The sequence below is a fragment of the Tamandua tetradactyla genome, chromosome 9 (assembly GCF_023851605.1).
Source record: "Tamandua tetradactyla isolate mTamTet1 chromosome 9, mTamTet1.pri, whole genome shotgun sequence".
In the NCBI taxonomy this organism is placed as follows: domain Eukaryota; kingdom Metazoa; phylum Chordata; class Mammalia; order Pilosa; family Myrmecophagidae; genus Tamandua; species Tamandua tetradactyla.
Window position 1 is genome coordinate 92,389,494 of NC_135335.1, and position 20,671 is coordinate 92,410,164.

At 40.0% G+C, this 20,671-nt stretch overlaps 1 pseudogene; it reads left to right on the top strand.

Moving 5' to 3' along the window:
* The first annotated feature begins 16,306 nt into the window (after nt 1-16,306).
* On the top strand, nt 16,307-16,913 carry LOC143645753 (large ribosomal subunit protein uL18m pseudogene; annotated as a pseudogene).
* The last annotated feature ends 3,758 nt before the right edge of the window (nt 16,914-20,671 follow it).

Consider the following 20,671-nt stretch of genomic DNA (forward strand, 5'->3'; position numbering starts at 1 on the left):
TAAAAAACCTATTTACCCACAGAAATGCACCCACTCATATTTAGTAAATTGATTTGGGGGCTTTTCAGTTCTGCTTTATGTTATTAACGTTTTCCCCTGACACTATCACTTTTGTTGATATTAGTTAGGGAAGAGCTTGAAAAAAAAAATAGAATAAAGATACACAAACACTTGCTCCAGAATTCTGTTTGTTTTCCACCGACAACATTATTTTCCTTTAAATGCTCATGGGCATTCTTTGCTAGAGGCATCAAACAATGGGAAGAAAATATTCAATCTTCAAAATATTCCATTTTTGTTGAAGGCAGAGGGGGCTGGCTGCCCAGCCCTGCCATTAGCATTGAAGTGATACTTCGCTCTGGGCGGCACCCAAAAGGGCAATGAGAAAATAGTGAGCTTTACATGTTCTGTGGTTCACTCTTTCAATTTCATGACCCTTGATACGAGTTCCCTTGGCTCTTTCAAATCCTTTCAGTTGGGTCTGTTTTCACTTTCTCATTGGCAACTTTCTATACTGAGTCACACCGACCTCCGTCTGCCCTTAAATGAGGAGGAGGCCAGTTTAGCTGTTAGGACTCATGCTGTGAACATTTGGGGAAGAAGTTGTGACCTACTTCAGAGGGCCCAGTTTGCAGTCTCCCCGAAGCATCTCCTATATAGAAGAAATCTTTGTATTCTGTCTCATTAGGGCGCCACTTTCATCTTATGAGAGGAAAAAAAGATGCAAAGAATAGTTTACTGTGGAAAGCCTGAACAATCGGTGAGGATTCTGGCCCTTTCCTAGGCCTTAGGGGGATATGTTCTTCAAGAGAAGTGTTCAGAACCTGGCATTTTACCAAATGTATACTATAGATCTAATAGCCAGCTCCAGCAGACTCTCCAAAATATCAGTAACTGATTATGCCTCTCCCTCTGGCCAAAAATTTTATGCTATTTAGCTAGGTCAACAGCTGTTCCAACTAAGCTGTCAAACTGCTGTGGTTTAAATAAACAAAGACTTTCTTTGCTTTACTTTTAAAGCATTTTTGTGTGTGTGTGGAATAAAAAGATGACAAATAAGTTAATTAAATCACTAAGTTTATTTGTTTCTTTATTCATCTCATATTTGAAGGAGGAAAAGAAACTTGGTTGGTTAGTCTCAGAATCTGAATTCACAAAATCATTAGCATTGTCTCATTATTTAACAAATGATTCCCAAGCAAACTTCTTCTATAGACTTCCTCTGCAAAACCATGCTCCAATTTGCACAGACGCCAGCCAACAAGCAGCTGACTAGCAGAGAAATTTCCAAAAGAGCAGTCTCTGCCCAGCACTTCACAACCTGTGAAGTGTTTCCAAACCAAGGCTGCCAAAGAAACATTTTGCCAGCCAGTTGTGGTCTCCTGGTGTCTGGGGTTCTTAAGGTCTCTCCCTCACAGCTGGCCAAATGCACAATGGACACCTCTGAATTTTCCAGGGGCAGATTTAGGCAGACACAGGATGGGGTATGAAATGGAAACAGGGAGGAAAGGGAAGATATAAAACGATGTAAAAGCACAGGAAATTCCAGATAAACTGGAAAGTATTGCATATATGGGAATAGTTTGCATTTGGGCCAAAAATAAAGCAATGCTAGCTGTATTTGAGAAGCATTTAGGCTACAATGGAAAATAAGTAAGAGAGTGTGAAGGCTAATTTTTTTTTAATTGATTATAGTACATTGAATTTTTTTTAACTTTTTTTATTAATTAAAAAAACTAACAAACAAAACATTTAGAAATCATTCCATTCTACATATATAATCAGTAATTCTTAATATCACCACATAGTTGCATATTCATCATTTCTTAGTACATTTGCATCGATTTAGAAAAAGAAATAAAAAGACAACAGAAAAAGAAAATGATAAGAGAGAAAAAAAAAAAACTATACATACTATACCCCTTACCCCTCACTTTCATTTACCACTATTTCAAACTGAATTTATTTTAACATTTGTTCCCCCTATTATTTATTTTTATTCCATATGTTCTACTCTTCTGTTGATATAGTAGCTAAAAGGAGCATCAGACATAAGGTTTTCACATTCACAGAGTCTCATTGTGAAAGCTATATCATCGTTCAATCATCATCAAGAAACATGGCTACTGGAACACAGCACTACATTTTCAGGCAATTCCCTCCAGCCTCTCCACTACATCTTGAACAACAAGGTGATATCTACTTAATGCGTAAGAATAACCCCCAGGATAACCTCTCGACTCTGTTTGGAATCTCTCAGCCATTGACACTTTGTCTCATTTTACTCTTCCCCCTTTTGGTCGAGAAGGTTCTCTCAGTCTCTTGATGTTAATTCTCAGCTCATTCTAGGGTTTTTCTCAATCCTTTGATGCTGAGTCTCAGCTCATTCCAGAATCTTTGTCCCACGTTGCCAGGAAGGTCCACACCCCTGGGAGTCATGTCCCATGCAGAGAGGGGGAGGGTGGTGAGACTGCTCGTCATGTTGGCTGGAGAGAGAGGCCACATCTGAGCAACAAAAGAGGTTCTCCTGGGGGTGATGCTTAGGCCTAAATTTTAAGTAGACTTGACATATCCTTTGTGGGGTTAAGTTTCATGTGAACAAACCCCAAGCCTAGGGGCTCAGCCTATAGCTTTGGTTGTCCACACTGCTTGTGAGAATATCAAGAATTCAACTTGGGGAAGTTGAATTTCTCCCCACTCTCACCATTCCCCGAAGGGGACTTGCAAATACTTTTCCAGTCACTGATCAAATCATTCTGGGATTCATCGGGGCATCACTCTGGACAAACCAACAAAATCTCATATGCTACCTGAGATTCCAAGTACTTATGACATTCAATCAAACTATCTACATGAGTTATATTAGGAAATGCTCTAGTCAAAATCTAAATTTTGTAACAAATAAACATTTTTTGCTTTAGTCTCACATATAAGGTGACATTTTAAGGTATTAGTTATCATCTATTTTCAGCATCCTACAATAATAACAATCCTTTGTTCTTCCTCATGCCAAAACATTTTTGAAATTTGTACATTGTACATTTCACTATTATTATACACTCTAGGCATTCCTAGGTTATACCATCTCGATCTTTAACATCTATGTGAAGGCTAATTTTGCAGGATGATTAGGGTGGTGCATTGGAGACAGAAGAGATTAGGAGCAAAAGTCTTTAGGGGAGATTGTACTGTTACAGGTTTGAGGTGAGAGTGTTCACGAAAAGGAGGCACCAAGTAAGAGAACCATTATATAAGAAAGAATCCAGAGTACTTCAGGACCAATTTGGATAAAAGGTTTGTAAGGGTCAACTCAAAAAATATTTAGGAACTGAGCAAAAGAAATAGAGGCAAATGCTAGTTTTACAGGACTTTCCTCTAACCAAGGTTGTTGAACACATGAATGGAAGTTTAGAGATGTTTACTAAAATTGTATAACTTTTAACCAAGCTGCCAACAAATTATTATAATTTTAATGTAGACTGTGATTCATATGATATAATAAGTGCAGCATTGGGGAAAGAGCATAAGGACTGAATTCTTGAACCTGCTGGGATCTCTAATCCATTGACTATTGTTTTTTCCATTAATTTGCACATGTATTTGTTTTCCACTTTATCTCCAGTTCATATCCCATAATCATACTATAATAATGCCTGTGCATACACTTCTAATTCCACTGCTTTTCTCCTCCATCACTGTTCTTGCTGATAAACTCCCAACTAGGTTAAATCCAGTGTCCATCCTCTCTGTACCTGTGGCTGAGCTATCGAAGGTGGCCAAAAGAAAACAGTTCCATGCTGCAGTCCCTAGCACTATAAGGCAATACAACATTTTTCCTAACTCAGTTCTGCTCTTCAAGACCACTCTTTCAGATCTTCTTTTCTGTTCTCAAATGCCCAGCTTCCCTTTCCTCTATCTCATTCTTAGCTCATGCCTTTTCTTCTTATTTCATCGATAAAATAGATCAAGCAGAATAGACCTTTCTCATGTTTCATCAGCAAAATTTACAAAACAACCTACACCAGTGCACTTTCGTTCTCTCAGACTATTATAATGGATAAATTATCCTTGCTTTTAACTATAGCCAATGTATCACTTGCACATTTATCTTCCTTCTCACTTATGTACTGTCAATTTTTATCTGTTATATTGTTCTCAACAGCATGCAGACATGCTGAGCTCTAGTTCATGTTTAACAAAGTAAACAAACCAAATCAAGCAAACAAAGCCAAACAGAGATCAAAACAAACAAATAAACAAACAAGCAGCAACAACAACAGCAACATAAAATTGACCTCATATACCCATCCAGCCTCTGTCCTATTTCTCTGTTTAACTGTTTGGCAAAAGTTCTAGAATTGGTTGTTTATCCTCTCTGTCTCCAATTTCTCAACTCCGCATGTCCTCTCAACTCATTTCAATGAAACTTTATTTACTGCAGAAATTTCATTTGTCAGGGTCATGTAAAATTCAGTGTTCAGTACAGTCATCATACTTGCATTCTTGGTAACATTTGATAGAATTGCTCAGTCATGGGGATTCCTCTTGAAATGTTTTCTTACTTTGACTTCTGGGCCACTGCCCTGTATTCCTGCCTCTGATTATACCATCGCTCTGTTGGATCCTCTTAACTCAGGACTCCCAATTGCCATTCCTCAGAAATCTTTCCTATCTAAATTCTTTAGTTAGTGATCCCATATAGTCCTCCCCACCCCCAGTTGAATCCCATATTTCTAGCTCTAGCTCTGAGCATTTCTCTTAGTTCCAGTCTTAGATATTTAACTACCTTTATATCTTCACCCAGATGGATATTAGACGTCTCAAACTTAACACTTTCTGAACCAAATTCTTTATTTCCTTCCCCCAAACCTGCTCTTCCCATTTTCCTCATCTCAGGGAATGATTCCACATTTTTACCCAGCTGCTCAGGCCCACAGTTAGGATTTAGTTTCTTTTGCTCACACATTGTTTATCAGCAAAACCTGCCAGCTCCATTTCCAAAGTATATTCTGAACCCAATTCTTCTTATCATCTCTGTGACTTCCACTAGAATCCAGCTTTGTGTTGTTTTACAAGCAGTAAATGCTCTACTCTGACAGCCAGCTGATTGTAGGCTAGTATATTGGTGTAGATTTTGGGAAAGACTGCATTCTTCTATTTATTTTAGTCTCATCACTGTTTCAGAGTTAAATAATACCCTCAAGAGGCATCATAGGTGAAAGTTTAAAGCTTAAGCATATTAAAAACACAATTTAGCTAATCAGGGCTTTCAGTATTTAGGAGAAAGAAGTAAGAAACTTTCTCCCATCATATTTTAAGGACCTAAATCAATCCATATGGTAATCAATATTCATGCATGTTTTAGTGATTGGTAATTTTAATACTGTTTGGTAGCAAACTGGCTTTAGGCCACAAAGTAAGGAACTCAAGTGCTAAGTGAGAGAGATTCTAGTTCTATTTTTGCCAAGTAGACAATTAAATTAGCCTCTATAGGTTTTTTCCTTCTATGCACTGGTAATATTAACTGCCCTTTATTACCCCAAATTGTTGCACAGAGATGCTAAATACATGTGGGAATGTTCTGTGCTTCTTTAAGATAAGAAATAAAATTTATAACCTCAATTTCCTGAAACACAACTAAAGGTTGGCCTTTTGTTTGTTCATTTATTTAGTTATTTTGCTTCCTCTTCTGCATTTTCAAAAATTGTACAATAAAGGCAAAAAATTTTACGGTGGGAAAAATAAATGGGTTTAAAATAAAGGAAGTCTTAAATCACTTAGATGCCTCTCTTCATTACCCTTTTCAACGAATGGACTAATGTATCAATACTACCAATAATTTTACATGCACAAGCATTTTTAAGAAGCTTTTTAAAAAGTGTTTTAAAAGAGCTTCCTGTTGAATGTCAGAAATTGTTTTCTTAAAAACACCTTTAGTCACAACATTTATATTCTGTCAAAACTTCTGCCCTTACTATATTGAAAATCGATGCACAATATCATATATTATAGATACTTTTAGCTGCAGAGTTGAATCAAAATGGACTAACTGGTGAACTCTTTGTTGATAGAAAAATTAAAAGCAATAAATATAATTATTCCTTAATTATGATTAGTCAAAATTTGGTAAAGGTTTTAGTTTTTCTTTGGCATCTGTCTGTTTAGATTCTCTGGAAAGTTCCAGACATAGCTGAGGTTGTGTGTTATTGTTTCACAAATTTCCATAGGGATAAACAGATTTGATCATTTCTGTGTTGTGACACAGTTCTAATACTGTCAAGTATTATTTCATATATTTATTCTGATACTTAGTGTTTACTCTCCACTCTAGTTTTGGCAGTTTTACTAACTTTTACAATAGTTGATTCTACAAAAATTTACATAAATAGGAATAATCATAACCAGCATGAACTTCTACTTTTTTAATTTTCCAACATCAAAATTTTGTTTTTTCTATGCTGAAAAATGGTTTCTGAGGCACTCTTGGCCACATTTTAATGGACTGTATCTTTTTTTCTAAATGTACAAATCAATTGCTCTGTTTTGTCACATGCTCTTACCCAATGATGTTTTGCTTTATGTATATTGACTTATTTTGGCATATATTCCTACACCAATCCTTAATTTTTTCTAAATAAATTATTTCAATCTCCTCATATCATTATGTGGAATTTATATAGTGCTGGCTTTCAAACAGGGAACTTAAAATATTAAATGATATTAAAGTAGGGTAATTAAAGTAAAGATTTAACAAAGGGTATATGCATTCCTTGTAGAGGAATATATTCTGATAATATTTTATCAAAATCTGTGAATAAAATTGTTCCCACCATTGAAACTAAATTTACATTTATGCCACCTAACAGCAATGCATAAGAAGAAGAAATATGATGGATGATTTGGCCTCCTTATCTGATAAAATGAGGTATCAAGGATCATCAAGTGAACTTCACTTTTTGCTTTGTTTCAGTTGGCAGAAAAGAATATGTTGATAAGGATTTACTATGAGAAAAATAAATTACAAGAAATAAAGTATGTGATTGCTGTGCCATAGCAAACTAAGTGTCCTAATAGCCACTTTAGGCAGCCTCCCAGTCTAGTGGCAGCCAATCCTTTCAGAGCAATTGTTTTCACTCTAGTGCCCTGTTATAAATCTGCATTACTCAATTTCTCATTACCTTTCCTCTCTTTCCACTTCCATCTGTTGCTTTTGTTTCTCTCCTTTGCAAGTTTCTGCTTACACATTTCTGTCTGGGACCTCAGATTCTGCTTCCAGTGCTGTCCCTTTTGTCACATTTAAAGCTTGTGATTTGATTGATCAGCCAGTATTCTGTATACAACATAAGATTTCTCATTCAATTCCTTTGATAGCCCTGTGGTGTCCCTCATGTTAGGTCTGGAGATGCCTGCCTTTAGGCTGGTACTATTCTCAATGCAATCCACTGTGACCCAGGTTACAAACTGACACAAATTAAAGAGGATCTGTGTTTTCCTTTTTTTAGTAGGTAAGAAACTCTAGAACTGGACTAGCTGGGTGTCATGGTCAGGTTCATGTGTCAACTTGGCCAAGTGGTGGTATCTGTTTGTCTGGTTGGGCAAGTGCTGGTCTGTCTGTTGCAATGAGGACATTTCATAGAATTAGATCATGAGCACATCAGCTGCATCCACAGCTGATTCCATTTGTAATCAGCCAAGGGGAGTGTCTTCTGCAATGAGTGATGCTCAATCTAATTACTGGAAGCCTTTTAAGAAGTATTCAGAAGAGGCAGGCTTTCTTCCTGCTTTAGCTGGCGAGCCTCTCCTGTAGAGCTCATCCAGACCCTCCATCGGAATCGTGGCTTCACAGCCTGCCCTGTGGATTTTGAACTCTGCATTCCCGTGGTCACATGAGACACTTATATAAATTTTATATTTGTGAGTGTTCCCTGTTCATTCTGTTTCTCTAGAGAACCCTAATACATCTTGGTACCAGAAGTGGTTCTTAAGAAACAGAATCTTAAAAATGGGTTTTTATGAATGGTTTTCTACTCTGACTGGACTCAAAGGCACTAAGGACTTTGATTCCCATAATCAGAATGACACTCCCAATCCATAGAGTGAGTTGGCAAAAGAAATAGTCAAAATATCACCATTCAATTCTCCTAATGCTTCACTTGTATGAAGCCAGGCTCTGGGGGATAATGTTTTTGACAACTTTACAGAGTTTTTTGGAAATGAGAGGCATAGAGATGTTGGCTGGTTGTTGTTAGATACAATGGCTACATTAAGGAGTGAAAGGGTTAGGCTTAAGGCTTCAAATGAGAAGCTTAAGGGCCATCTGACAGATGTAGAAGTTTCTATGAGTATCCTGAAGGAAAACCTTATTTCTTGTAGCTGTAGACTTGAGATCTCTGAAAATCAGACTCAGAATCTTATTGTTAGAGTAGCAACTTTATGATGTAAACTGAAATCTCAGTGTTGCTTGGTGTCTGCCGTTAAAGTTAGGGCATTGATTGAAAAGGGGTGGGACCCTGAAAAATGGAATGGTGACGTATGGACTGGTAATGATGTCGGTGGTGAGGATGAAACTCTACCTCATGCTGAGTCTTCTCTAGATAACCCTGTAATAGTCTTCCCTGAGGACATAGCTGCCTCATCTCCAGCCTGCCTTGAGGAGTTGGCCATCCAACCTCCTCCTGAAGGGATTAGCCCTAGAGTCATTAATCCTGTTTCACCAGATGAAACTGCAAATGAATGCAAAAAACAAATGGCTTGGAAGATATTTCTAATTCTTTTCATGACCCACCACCACCACCCCTCATTTCTTCCAGACCTATAACTAAAGTCCCAACAGGCCCCTAAAGGTGAGGTACAAAGTATTACACATGAGGAGGTACATTATACTCCAAAAGAACTGCGTGAGTTTTCCAATTTATATAGACAGAAATCAGGGGAATATGTGTGGCAATGGATTTTATGGGTCTGGGATAATGGTGGGAGGAATACAAGGCTGGATCAGGCAGAATTTATTGATATGGGCCCACTAAGCAGAGATTCTGCATTCAATGTTATAGCTCGAGGGTTCAGAAAAGGTATTAACAGTTTGTTTGGATGGTTGGTTGAAACATGGATCAAAAGGTGGTCAACATTGCCTGAGGTTGAAATGCCAGAACTGCCCTGGTATAATGTAGATGAGGGGATCCAGAGGCTTAGAGAGGATTTATCATGCAAGGCCTGCTCTTACACCCCAGGAATGTCCAGAACATGCCCCTTTTACCAGAACAGTGAGAAATAAATTTGTGAGACTAGCACCATCATCCCTGAAGAGCTCTGTAGTTGCACTTCTCTGTAGGTCAGATATTACTGTAGGAACTGCTGTCACTGAGCTGGAATCCTGAAACACAATGGAGATGAGTGGATCCCGAGTTGGCAGAAGCCAGGTGGCAGCACTGAATCACCAAAGACAGGGTAGACATGGCTGTTATAATAGACAGCAAACTCAAAGCAGGAGTCAAAATTATATGACTCACAGAGATTTGTGGCATTGGCTAGTAAACCGTGAGGTACTTAGAAATACAATAGAAGGGCATTCTACTAAATTCTTGTTTGAGCTGTTTAAACAAAAGACTTCTAGGTCAAGTGAACAGAAGTCTAACCTGAATCACAAAAACACATAGTCACGGCCCCTTAATCAATTTCCAGACTTGAGAGATTTACAGACCCAGAGCCCCTTGAATGAAGGGGAGGCCAGGTCCCTTTTGGGGAGAACCCTGTTATGCTGCCACAAATTTATACTGTTAATCTTCCTCCAAGCCTTCCCCAAGAAAACTGAGGGCATTTTACCGGGGTAACTGTGCATTGAGGAAAATAAAATGATCAGATATTTGGGGGATTATTAGACACTGGTTCAGAAGTGACATTAATTCCAGGGGACCCAAAACATCCCTCTGGTCTACCAGTCAGAGTGGGGGCTTATGGAGGCCAGGTGATCAATTATGTTTTACCTCAGGTCCATCTCACAGTGAGTCCAGTGGGCCCCTAGATCATTTTGTAGTTATTTCCCCATTTCCAGAATGTATAACTGGCATAGACATAGTGAGCAACTGGCAGAATCCCCACATTGACTCTCTAACTCATGCAGTGAGGGCTATTATAGTGAGAAAAGCCAAGTGGAAGCCACTAAAACTGCCCCTACCTAGCAAAATAGTAAATTAGAAGCAATACCAGATTCCTGGAGGGATTTGCAGAGATTACTGCCACTCTTAAGGACTTGAAGGATGCAGGGGTGGTGATTCCCACTGCATTCCTATTCAACTCTATTTGGCCTGTATAGATAGCAGATGGGTCTTGGAGGATGACAGTGGATTATTGTAAGCTCAATCAGGTGGTAACTCCAATTGCAGCTGCTGTTCCAGATGTGGTATCATTGCTTGAGCAAATTAATACATCCCCTGGTACCTGGTATGCAGCTATTGATCTTACAAATGCTTTTTTCTCAATAGCTAATAGTAAGGACCACCAGAAACAGTTTACTTTCAGCTGGCAAGGTCAGCAATATACTTTTACTGTCCTACCTCAGGGGTATATCAGCTCTCCAGCCCTATGTCATAATCTTGTCCACAGGGAACTTGATCATTTCTCCCTCCCAGAAGATATCACACTAGTCCATTATATTGATGCGATCATGTTGACTGGACCTAGTGAGCAAGAAGTAGCAACTACTCTAGACTTACTGGTAAGGCATTTGCGTGTCAGAGGATGGGAGATAAATCCAACAAAAATACAGGGGCCTTCCACCTCAGTGAAATTTCTAGGCATCCAGTGGTGTGGGGCATGTCAAGATATCCCTTCTAAGGTGAAGGATAAGTTACTGCATCTGGCCCCTCCTACAACCAAAAAAAAGAGGCACAATACCTAGTTGGTCTCTTTGGATTTTGGCGACAACATAATCCTCATTTGGGTGTGCTCCTCTGGCCCATTTATTGAGTGACCAGAAAAGCTGCTAATTTTGAGTAGGGACCTGAACAAGAGGAGGTCTGTGACAGGTCCAGGCTACTTGGGCTGGATGACCCCGCAGATCCAATGGTGCTGGAAGTATTAGTGGCAAATACAGATGCTGTCTGGAGCCTTTGGCAGGCCCCTGTAGGAGAATCACAATGCAGACCCTTAGGCTTTTGAAGCAAAGGCTTACTGTCTGCTGCAGATAACTACTCTCCTTTTAGGAAACAGCTTTTGGCCTGCTACTGAGCCTTAGTAGAGACTGAATGCTTAACAATGGGCCATCAAGTTACCATGAGACCTGAGTTGCCTGTCATGAGCTGGCAAGCCATAAAATTGGGCATGTGCAGCAGCACTCTATTGTAAAATGGAAATGGTATATATGAGATAGGGCCAGAGCAGGTCCTGAAGGCACAAGTAAGTTACATGAAGAAGTGGCACAAATGCCCATGGTTTCCACTCCTGCTGCCATATTACCTTCTCTTTCCCAGACCAGAGCTATGGCCTCTTGGGGAGTTCCTTACAGTGAATTGACTGAGGAAGAGAAAACTCGGGCCTGGTTTACAGATGGTTCAGCACGATATGCAGGTACCACCTGAAAGTGGACAGCTGCAGCATTACAACCCCTTTCTGGGGTGTCCTTGAAGGACAGTGGTGAGGGGAAATCCTCCCAGTGGGCAGAACTTCGAGCAGTGCACCTGGTTGTTCATTTTGCTTGGAAGGAAAACTGGCCAGAGGTGCGTTTGTATACTGATTCATGGGCTGTTGCTAATGGTTTGGCTGGATGGTCAGGGACTTGGAAAGACCATAATTGGAAAATTGGTGACAAAGAGGTCTGGGGAAGAAGTACGTGGATAGACCTTTCTGAGTGGGCTAAAAACATGAAGATATTTGTGTTCCATGTGAATGCACACCAGAGGGTGACTTCAGCAGAGGAAGATTTTAATAATCAAGTGGATAAGATGACCCGTTCTATGGATACCAGTCAACCTCTTTCCCCAGCAACTCCTGTTATTGCCCAATGGGCTCATGAACAAAGTGGTCATGGTGATAGGGATGGAGGTTATGCATGGGCTCAGCAACATGGACTTCCACTCACCAAGGCTGACCTGGCTACAGCCACTGCTGAGTGCCCAATCTGCTAGTAGCAGAGACCCACACTCAGCCCCCGATATGGCACCATTCCCCAAGGTGACCAGCCAGCTACATGGTGGCAGGTTGATTACATTGGACCACTCCCTTCATGGAAGGGGCAGCGATTTGTTCTAACTGGAATAGACACATACTCTGGATGTGGGTTTGCTTTCCCTGCACACAATGCTTCTGCCAAAACTACTATCTGTGGGCTTACAGAATGTCTTATCCATTGTCATGGTATTCCACATAGCATTGCTTTGGATCAAGGAACACACTTCACAGCAAATGAAGTGCGGGAATGAGCACATGCTCATGGAATTCTCTGGTCTTACCATGTTCCCCATCATCCAGAAGCAGTTGGATTGATAGAACGGTGGAATGGCCTTTTGAAAACTCAATTACAGTGCCAACTAGGTGGCAAAAACTTGAAAGGCTGGGGTAATGTTCTCCAGGAAGCTGTGTATGCTCTGAATCAGCGTCCGCTGTATGGTGCTGTTTCTCCCATAGCCAGGATCCATGGGTCCAGGAACCAAGGGGTGGAAATGGGTGTGGTGCCACTCACTATTACTCCTAGTGATCCACTAGGAAAATTTTTGCTTCCTGTCCCTGCTACTCTGAGTTCTGCTGGTCTACAGGTTTTAGTTCCAAAATGGGGTGTGCTTTCTCCAGGAGAAACAACAGTGATACCACTGAACTGGAAGTTAAGATTGCCACCTGGCCACTTTGGGCTACTTATGCCTCTGGATCAACACACCAAGAAGGGGATTACATTACTGTCTGGGGTAATTGGCCCTGACTATCAGAAGGAAGTAGGACTGCAACTACGTAATGGAGGTAAAGAAGAGTTTTCTTGGAATATAGGAGATTCCCTGGGGCATCTATTAGTACTACAATGCCCTGTGATTAAAATCAATGGAAAACTGCAACAACACAATCCAGGCAGGACCACTAATGGCTCTGAGACTTCAGGAATGAAGGTTTGGGTCACCCCACCAGGCAAAGAACCACGGCCAGCTGAAGGGCTTGCTGAGGGGAAAGGGAACATGGAATGGGTAGTGGAAGAAGGTAGTGATAAATATGAACTTCGACCACGTGATCAGTTACAGAAACGAGGACTGTAATGCTGTTTTGTTTGTGTTATACCATTTAAGTTGTAAGATATCAAGTTTAAGAATGAATGTTGCCCAAGGATTTGCACCCTATTCTGGAGAGATTTAATGTGTTTCCAGTTATATGCAGGACAGTTGAGTATTGTCAGGTAAAAGAAAAAATGTGTGCTTATTTGTTTTCATTTGGAAATTAAGTATGGTCTAAGGTGATATATATATATAGGTGCCAAGTTGACAAGGGGTGTACTGTCATGGTTAGGGACAGGTGTCAACTTGGCCAAGTTGTGATACCTGTTCATCTGATTGGGCAAGCGCTGGCCTGTCTGTTGCAATGAGGACATTTCATAGGATTAGGTCATGATCACGTCAGCTACATCCACAGCTAATTCCATTTGTAATCAGCCAAAGGGGAGTGTCTTCTGCAATTAGTGATGCTAAATGCAATCATGGGAAGCCTTTTAAGGAGGACTCAGAGGAGACAGGTTCCATTCCTGCTTTGGCTGGTGAGCCTCTCCTGTGGAGTCATCGGCTTCGCAGCCTGCCCTGTGGATTTTGGACTCTGCATTCCTACGGTCACATGAGACACTTTCATAAATTTTATATTTGCAAGTGTTCCCTGCTGATTCTGTTTCTCTAGAGAACCCTAACTAATACAATAAAAGAATGTACTTGCCTTTGCATTTTCTATAGAAGCCTGGTGTGAACGTCATTCAATAAGAATATATTGGACACCTTCTAGTTTGGAAGATACTGTACTAGTCCCTACAGGAAATTCACAAGATATGATTTCTGCCCTCTCAATGTACACAATTTGGAAAGGGAGATATCTATGTAATAAGAAATGTGATAACGTGGAATATGATACATTCTTTAATAAAAATGCCAAATTTATGAAAACCGAAGATTAACTCTGCTTAGGGTATCATTGGAAGTTTCATGGAAAAAATGGAATTTTAGCATGACCTTGAAAACGGAATAAAGTCCCAAATGATGGAGATGGGAAGGAGTTCTAAGTGAAAGTAACAGATATAGGGAAAGTGTAGTAGGTTTTCTTGGGATGAGGAGTCTATCAATTGAGAGCATTGAGGAAGGGGAAAGTCTGGGAAGGAGAGAAACATATTTGTAAGGGGTCTTTCCTTGTCCTACCTTCCCAGACTCATTTCCTACTGTGCTTGCCCCTTGCTCTCAGTCCAGCTAGACAAGTCTTCTTTCAGGACTTTGAGCTCAGGGTGTACCCTCTGGCCATGTGGCCTTGTCCATGGTGTTTAACCGTTGCCTCATGTCTTTGTTTAGAAAAATCCTACTTTTTCTTAAGATCTGACTAGGCCAAATCCCGATATTATACTAATTCATGGTATGTTGTCTTTTCCTTTATAATGTTTAACTCTTAAAAAGCAATTTTATCAATTTCTTTGATATTTTCATTAGTGTCTGGTTTTTTACCAGAATACGAGTTCTAAGCAGTAGGAATGAGGACCAGTATTGTTCATCCATAATCTTCATGTAACAGCACAATGCCTGCCACATAGCAAACATACTGTAGATATTTCTTGTATCAATGATGAATGAAGGTGAAAATGAACTAATGAAGTACAAGCAAGAGGGAAAGTAGCTGTTGTGGTTTGCTAAAACTGCCAGAACGCAATATACCAGAAATGGGTTTGCTTTTATAATGGGGATTTATTAACTTATAATTTACAGTTCTTAGACTGCAAACATGTTCCAATTAAGGCATCAACAGGATGATACCTGGACTCTGAAGAAAGGCTGCTGGCATCTGGGACACCTCTGTCACATGGGAAGGCACATGGACAAAGTCTGCAGGTCTTTCACTCCTGGGTTCTTTCAGCTTCTGGTTCCAGTAGTTCTTTCAACTTCTGTGGGTCCTTTCTTGCGTCTCCAGCGCTTTTTTCTCTAAGCTCTTTTGGATTTTTCTGTCCTTTATCTTCTCACAAAAGACTGCTGTAAAAGGATTAAAATTCACCTTTAGTGGGGTGTGTCATATCTCAATTGAAGTGACCTAACAAAATGATGCCACCAGCATCAGGTCTGCACCCACAGGAACGGATTAAAACGACGTGGCCTTTTCTGGGGTACATAAACAGCACAGTGGCCAAGGTGACAGTTTGCCCACCTGTGCCAAATGACATGATATGAAGAACCACAAAAATTTTTTTCTTGAGCTGTGAATTCAACTGTTTTGTCAATTGTTTACAAGTGGTTTCCAGTGTTCCCTTAAAAAATTTGTTTTTTGCAATTTTGAAATCTTGTTATAGTCCAACAAGTTTGGATTGAATAATTGACAGTGCCCTTGGGAGCTAAAACTCTATGGCATAATTTTAAAGCTTCACTTATTTTGAAGCAAGTTTATAATCACCTGAGTTTCAAAGTTACCATAGCTAAGTCTTTTCCCATCAACCGCAAAAGAGCACATAGCAGGCATTGTGGATATTCAACACTTGTCAAATAGAAACAAATACAGCCCAAATCCAGGCCCTTTAATGATAAAATCACCTCTGTTCTGTGTTGTAGGCCAGAGTTAATAATCACAAAGTTTATTTCATCTAAGAGAAAAAATGGTGTTTCAAGAATAAACAGAATAATCTTTACTGTTTCAATAATGTATTTTATGTGATGAAATTTCCCATCAATCCTGGAAGATACAGTGATAGGGAAATTATTTCTAAAGAAGGGGCAGAGAGACCAGGAGTTTCTTATAAACACCACTTACTTCTCCTTCCCCCCATACAAGCCCCACTGCAACCCTTTATTCTCAGCCTACTGGATTTTTCATCCATCTCATTTTGTCACCTTCAGATTGGGTAACACTTCCTTTTGGGTATGTGCTCTCTGACTCCTGGTGTGAGGTGCAAAACTTCTCTATGCAGCCCAGGCCTGGAGTCCAGGCTTGTGGTACCAGAAAGAGACATACCGCTCCCACTCAATATCCCAATTTGCCTTTGTAATCCAAGACTTAGAAAAATATTAAGATTGTCTTGGTTGGTCTATTCACGGCCACCTAAAAAAAAGAGGAGGGGTAGGCAGAGGTGAACCCAGTCATCAAGAATCATTTGAGAGTTAATATGGTTATACCCCAAAAGACTAAAACACCTTTCAAGAACAAGAGGCCAGGCTTTCCTGAGGCTTTGCCTGTGGTCCCCTGGTTATGGGTGCTTCACTCACAGCCCTGGGAGTTGTTGCCAGTTTACAGAAACCCTGAGTTTGGGTTCACAGCCTTCTCAACTGGTCCCAAACCAGCGGTGAAGCCGAAAGTGGACCCTCTAGAAACTGAAGCTGTGGCTCTGGAATTTACCAACGGGAATCTGGAGCTCTTAGCTGTAGCTAGGAAAGAGCAGGGTGTGACCTTCCCATGAGTTCTGGCACAGGTTACGAGTTATAAAGACTCAACAGCATATTGAAGCATTTGCTGAGTGTTGAAATGGCCAGATTGTGATTTTGGCATCCATTCATCAATGGGCTATTAAAAAGTATCTTAAAAGGACCAGAAATATGGTGGTTTTTAAGAAAATAGGAAGAGTGCTAGCAGAGAGATGCGTCAAGGCAGGTATTAACTTCATGGTCTACCAGTGAGTTTCTTGGGAGGCAGCTTCAGATTCGATGAAACCACTACGAAGTGCCATGGCAGAAGGTGGTGTGGTACTGCAGAAACCCGTGCAAGTCTACGAATGAAACAGAAACATTAATTGTTTTGAAATTGTATAAAACTTTCAGCCATTACATTCATCAAAAGAGAATTTGGAAGAACCACCAGCTTGGACGTTTGATGACAATACTATAACAGTATAATATTGTTTGTAGTAAATGTCATGTACTCCTCAAAAAAGAACCATTTGAATAGGGCAGCAGAGAAAGTGAGAGAAAGAGCTGGAAACATCTAAGGTCTTGCTTCCCTAGTTTCAGGAGACCAAATGCTATAAAGAAATCTGTTAAGGCAAGGCTTGTTCCTACTTAGTGTACCTGGGTTTCATCCACCTGGTTTAGAGACTTAAGTCATGGCTTTGAAATGTGGTTATATAGAGTAGCCGAAAGGTTTTCAATTATGCATGCCTGGGATCCCTAGGGAAGGTACCTGAATCTCTGGAGTGGGGCCTAGTATGCGTATTTGTAAAAATTTCCCAGGAGATTTGTATGCTATTCCTGCTAGAGCACTAGACTTAAGTGAATAGAGGTATTGAATACAACTTAAGGATTCTTAACTAGAGTCATCCTTCTTATTGAGGAAATAGTCCAGGTTGTATGCAATGGGGTGGTGGAGGGAATTAAGATCACTATCATTTGGATTAATTCATGAGAGACTTGGAAAGGGGAGGAAAATGGGATTACCACTGAGACTGAGTGAAACAGAGATTCAAAGTATAAGGTCCTGGATCACAATCTTTCTTTTATGAGGAGGGCAGGCAAATGTTTATCCCCAGTTTATAATTCTTCTGGGATAACAACAGTAAAGAAAAGGTCATTTCAGTAGTTCTAGTGGAACAATGGTTTCTTTATGGTGGTAGCAGCAAAGAGGATTCTGTAGCCATCATTGCCAATAGCTGCCAAAGTTCTGGCAGCAGAACTTCTCTTTTTTTCCCATGATCATTCCTGGGCCACAGACATTAGAGAAGCTAAAGGGATGGTCACAGTCTCTATACCAGGAGAGCTGAATTGGGGAAACAAGACTTTACACTAGGCACGGGGGAACTGATTTGCTAGAAGTAAGGATCTTTTGCAAGCTTTCACACACAATTCAGGTCTGCATAACTCTTATAGTTGAGGTATAGGGATTAGCTACTCTTTCGTAGTCTTGCTACCTGGTTCATAATGAAAGCAAATCTCAAGTAAAAATTTTTCCACATAAATAAATATTCATTAGACAGTATCACTAATAAAGCAGGCACACGTATTCTATAAAGTTTCATAAGGTCCTATTTCTCTGTCCAAGTATACCTGATATGAGAGGTTCATTTGAGACAGATACCTAAGTTTATGCCCTCTAACAGGTGTGATGCAAACAGATATCCCTAAACAAATTGGCTGGATACAGACTCTATTAGGGATCAAGCCTTGGGTACCCATTTCCAATGAGTGTAAGATAAAGTAGATTCTTTAGATTCAGTAGATTCTTAAGTTCCTATTATGCAAGACTGAAAACACCTCTAACTTCACCAATGAGAGCCTCCCATGATATCCAGTTTATAACTTAGTAAGATATTGGTTTCAGCAATAAAGCCCCCCTTTTTTTTTTTGCATTCAGTATGCCAAATAGATAAGCATTGGCTACTGATCACAATATATAAAACTAGCATAGCTTCTGGAAGTTACTGCCAGTGTGTCCCTTCGTGACACAATGCTTGCTGGACAGTCCTGTATGGTCCTTTCTTGGTCACATGCTCACTACCTCAATATGTAAAACATTTTTAAAGAATTACCTGTATTGATCTACCTAGTTGTTTTTTTTTTTTTCGTCAGTAAGGAGTAAATGTAGACTTGTTTTTTCAGGACACTGATGGATTCATCATTTCTACTATGAAATTTTATGAGTGAAAGCCAATGTAATTTTAATAATTATAACAATTAAAATTTATCAAGCACTTCCAAGCATTGTTCTAAATTTTTTATCTTTACTTTCTAATTTTAATTTTTATAACAATCTGCAAGGTATTTACTACTATCTCCATTTCATAGATGTGGAGATTGAGGCAAAGAGAAAGCAAATAATTTGACCGCATGAGGAATCAGTTGCCAAGTGATTGTAAAGCCCAGATCCTTATTTCTGAATTATTCTGTCACCCTGAGGAGGTGTGTGCTATTTTCCTCTAATGAGGATCTATGCTCTTCATCTGAAACAGTTTTCAAATCTGGCTGTTTCTCTCCATTTCCACTACCACAAACCCTCTTCAAATTACAATCATCTCTCGTCAGAGCATCAATAACATCTAACGTGTTCTCCTGCCTTCACTTCCCCTAAGCCATTTTCCAATGTGAAGTCAGAATGACTCTGAAAATACAAATTAGACCATGTTATTTCCTTTTAGAGCCCTCCTTTTTGATCCTTAGACATGCTGAGTTCTTAACTTTTCAGGGTCTGTGCAATTTGCTGTTTCATCTTCTCCCTCCTGTTTGTACTACTGGTTACCTCTCCTTCTTTGAGTATTATAACAGAGAGACCTTCTGTTCTAGTTTGCCAGAGACGGACTGGCTTTTAATAAAAGGGGATTTATTTTGTTGGTTCTTCAGAGAAAAGGCAGCTAACTTTCCACTGAGGTTCTTTCTTACGTGGAAGGCACAAGATGGTCTCTGCTGGTCTTCCTCTCCAGGCCCCTGGTTTCCAACAACTTTCCCCGGGGTGACTTCTTTCTGCATCTCCAAAGGCCTGGGCTGAGCTGCAAGCACTGAGATGAGGAATGCCAAGCTGCTTAGCTGTGCTATGTTGCAGTCTCTCATTTAAGCATCAGCCAATTAAGTCAAATGTCACTCATTGCAGCTGATACGGCTCCTAGCTGACTGCAGATGTAATTGGCAACAGATGAGGTTCACATACCATTGGCTTATGTCCGCAGCAACAAGACTAGGTATGCCCACCTGGCCAAGTTGACAACTGAATCTAACACACCTTCCATTTTAGTTTCCTGACAGCTAAAAAAGACTGCCAGACAATGGTTGGCTTAATAAAAGGACTTTATTGGCTCATGGTACCAGAGTCTAGAAGACTTGCTTTCTCCAGAGGCCAGTATCTTGTGGATGGCTGACAATCCTTGGGATTCTTTGGCTTTTCTTTCACATGGCAACACAGGGTGGCATCTTCTCCTTTCTCTTCCAGGTTCCATTGACTTCCAGCTTCCCTCTGTTCCCCATGTCTCCTCTCTCCCTTTGACTTTCATTCACTCTGTTAATAAAATACACCAATAATCCAGATTAACCCACTACCTGATTCAGTTGGGCCACACCTTAAGTGAAATAACATCTTGAAGAGATCTTATTTACGAGTCTACACCCATCAGCCTGCAGACCAAGTCTAAGCCCATATCCAAACTGGGGTACACAATTCAATCCATATCACCTTCCATGAACCCCTATCCAAAGAAATCACCCCCATCCTGCTCCAAAAGGTTACTTTCTATCATATCATCCTGTTTCTTTATTAGTTTATTCTTTGTCTTCTCCTTCTAGAAGTAAGTTCCAAAAAGGAAGAGATTGTGTGTGCGGTGCTCTCTTTATTTCCCCAAAGTATACAATAGGGTTTGGCATAGAAAAACCTCTCAGTGAATTCTTGCTGAATGTTGAATGAGTGATTTTAGTTAAGGTTGAATTAGCATGTGTCACACCTATCCTTTCTTCAAAATGGTCTACAGGAGATGGTCCTATGATGAACTGGCTTTGTCATGAAAACCTCTTTTAAAAGGCTCAAACTGTCCCTATAGCCAATCTTCTGTTGTGATTGATTT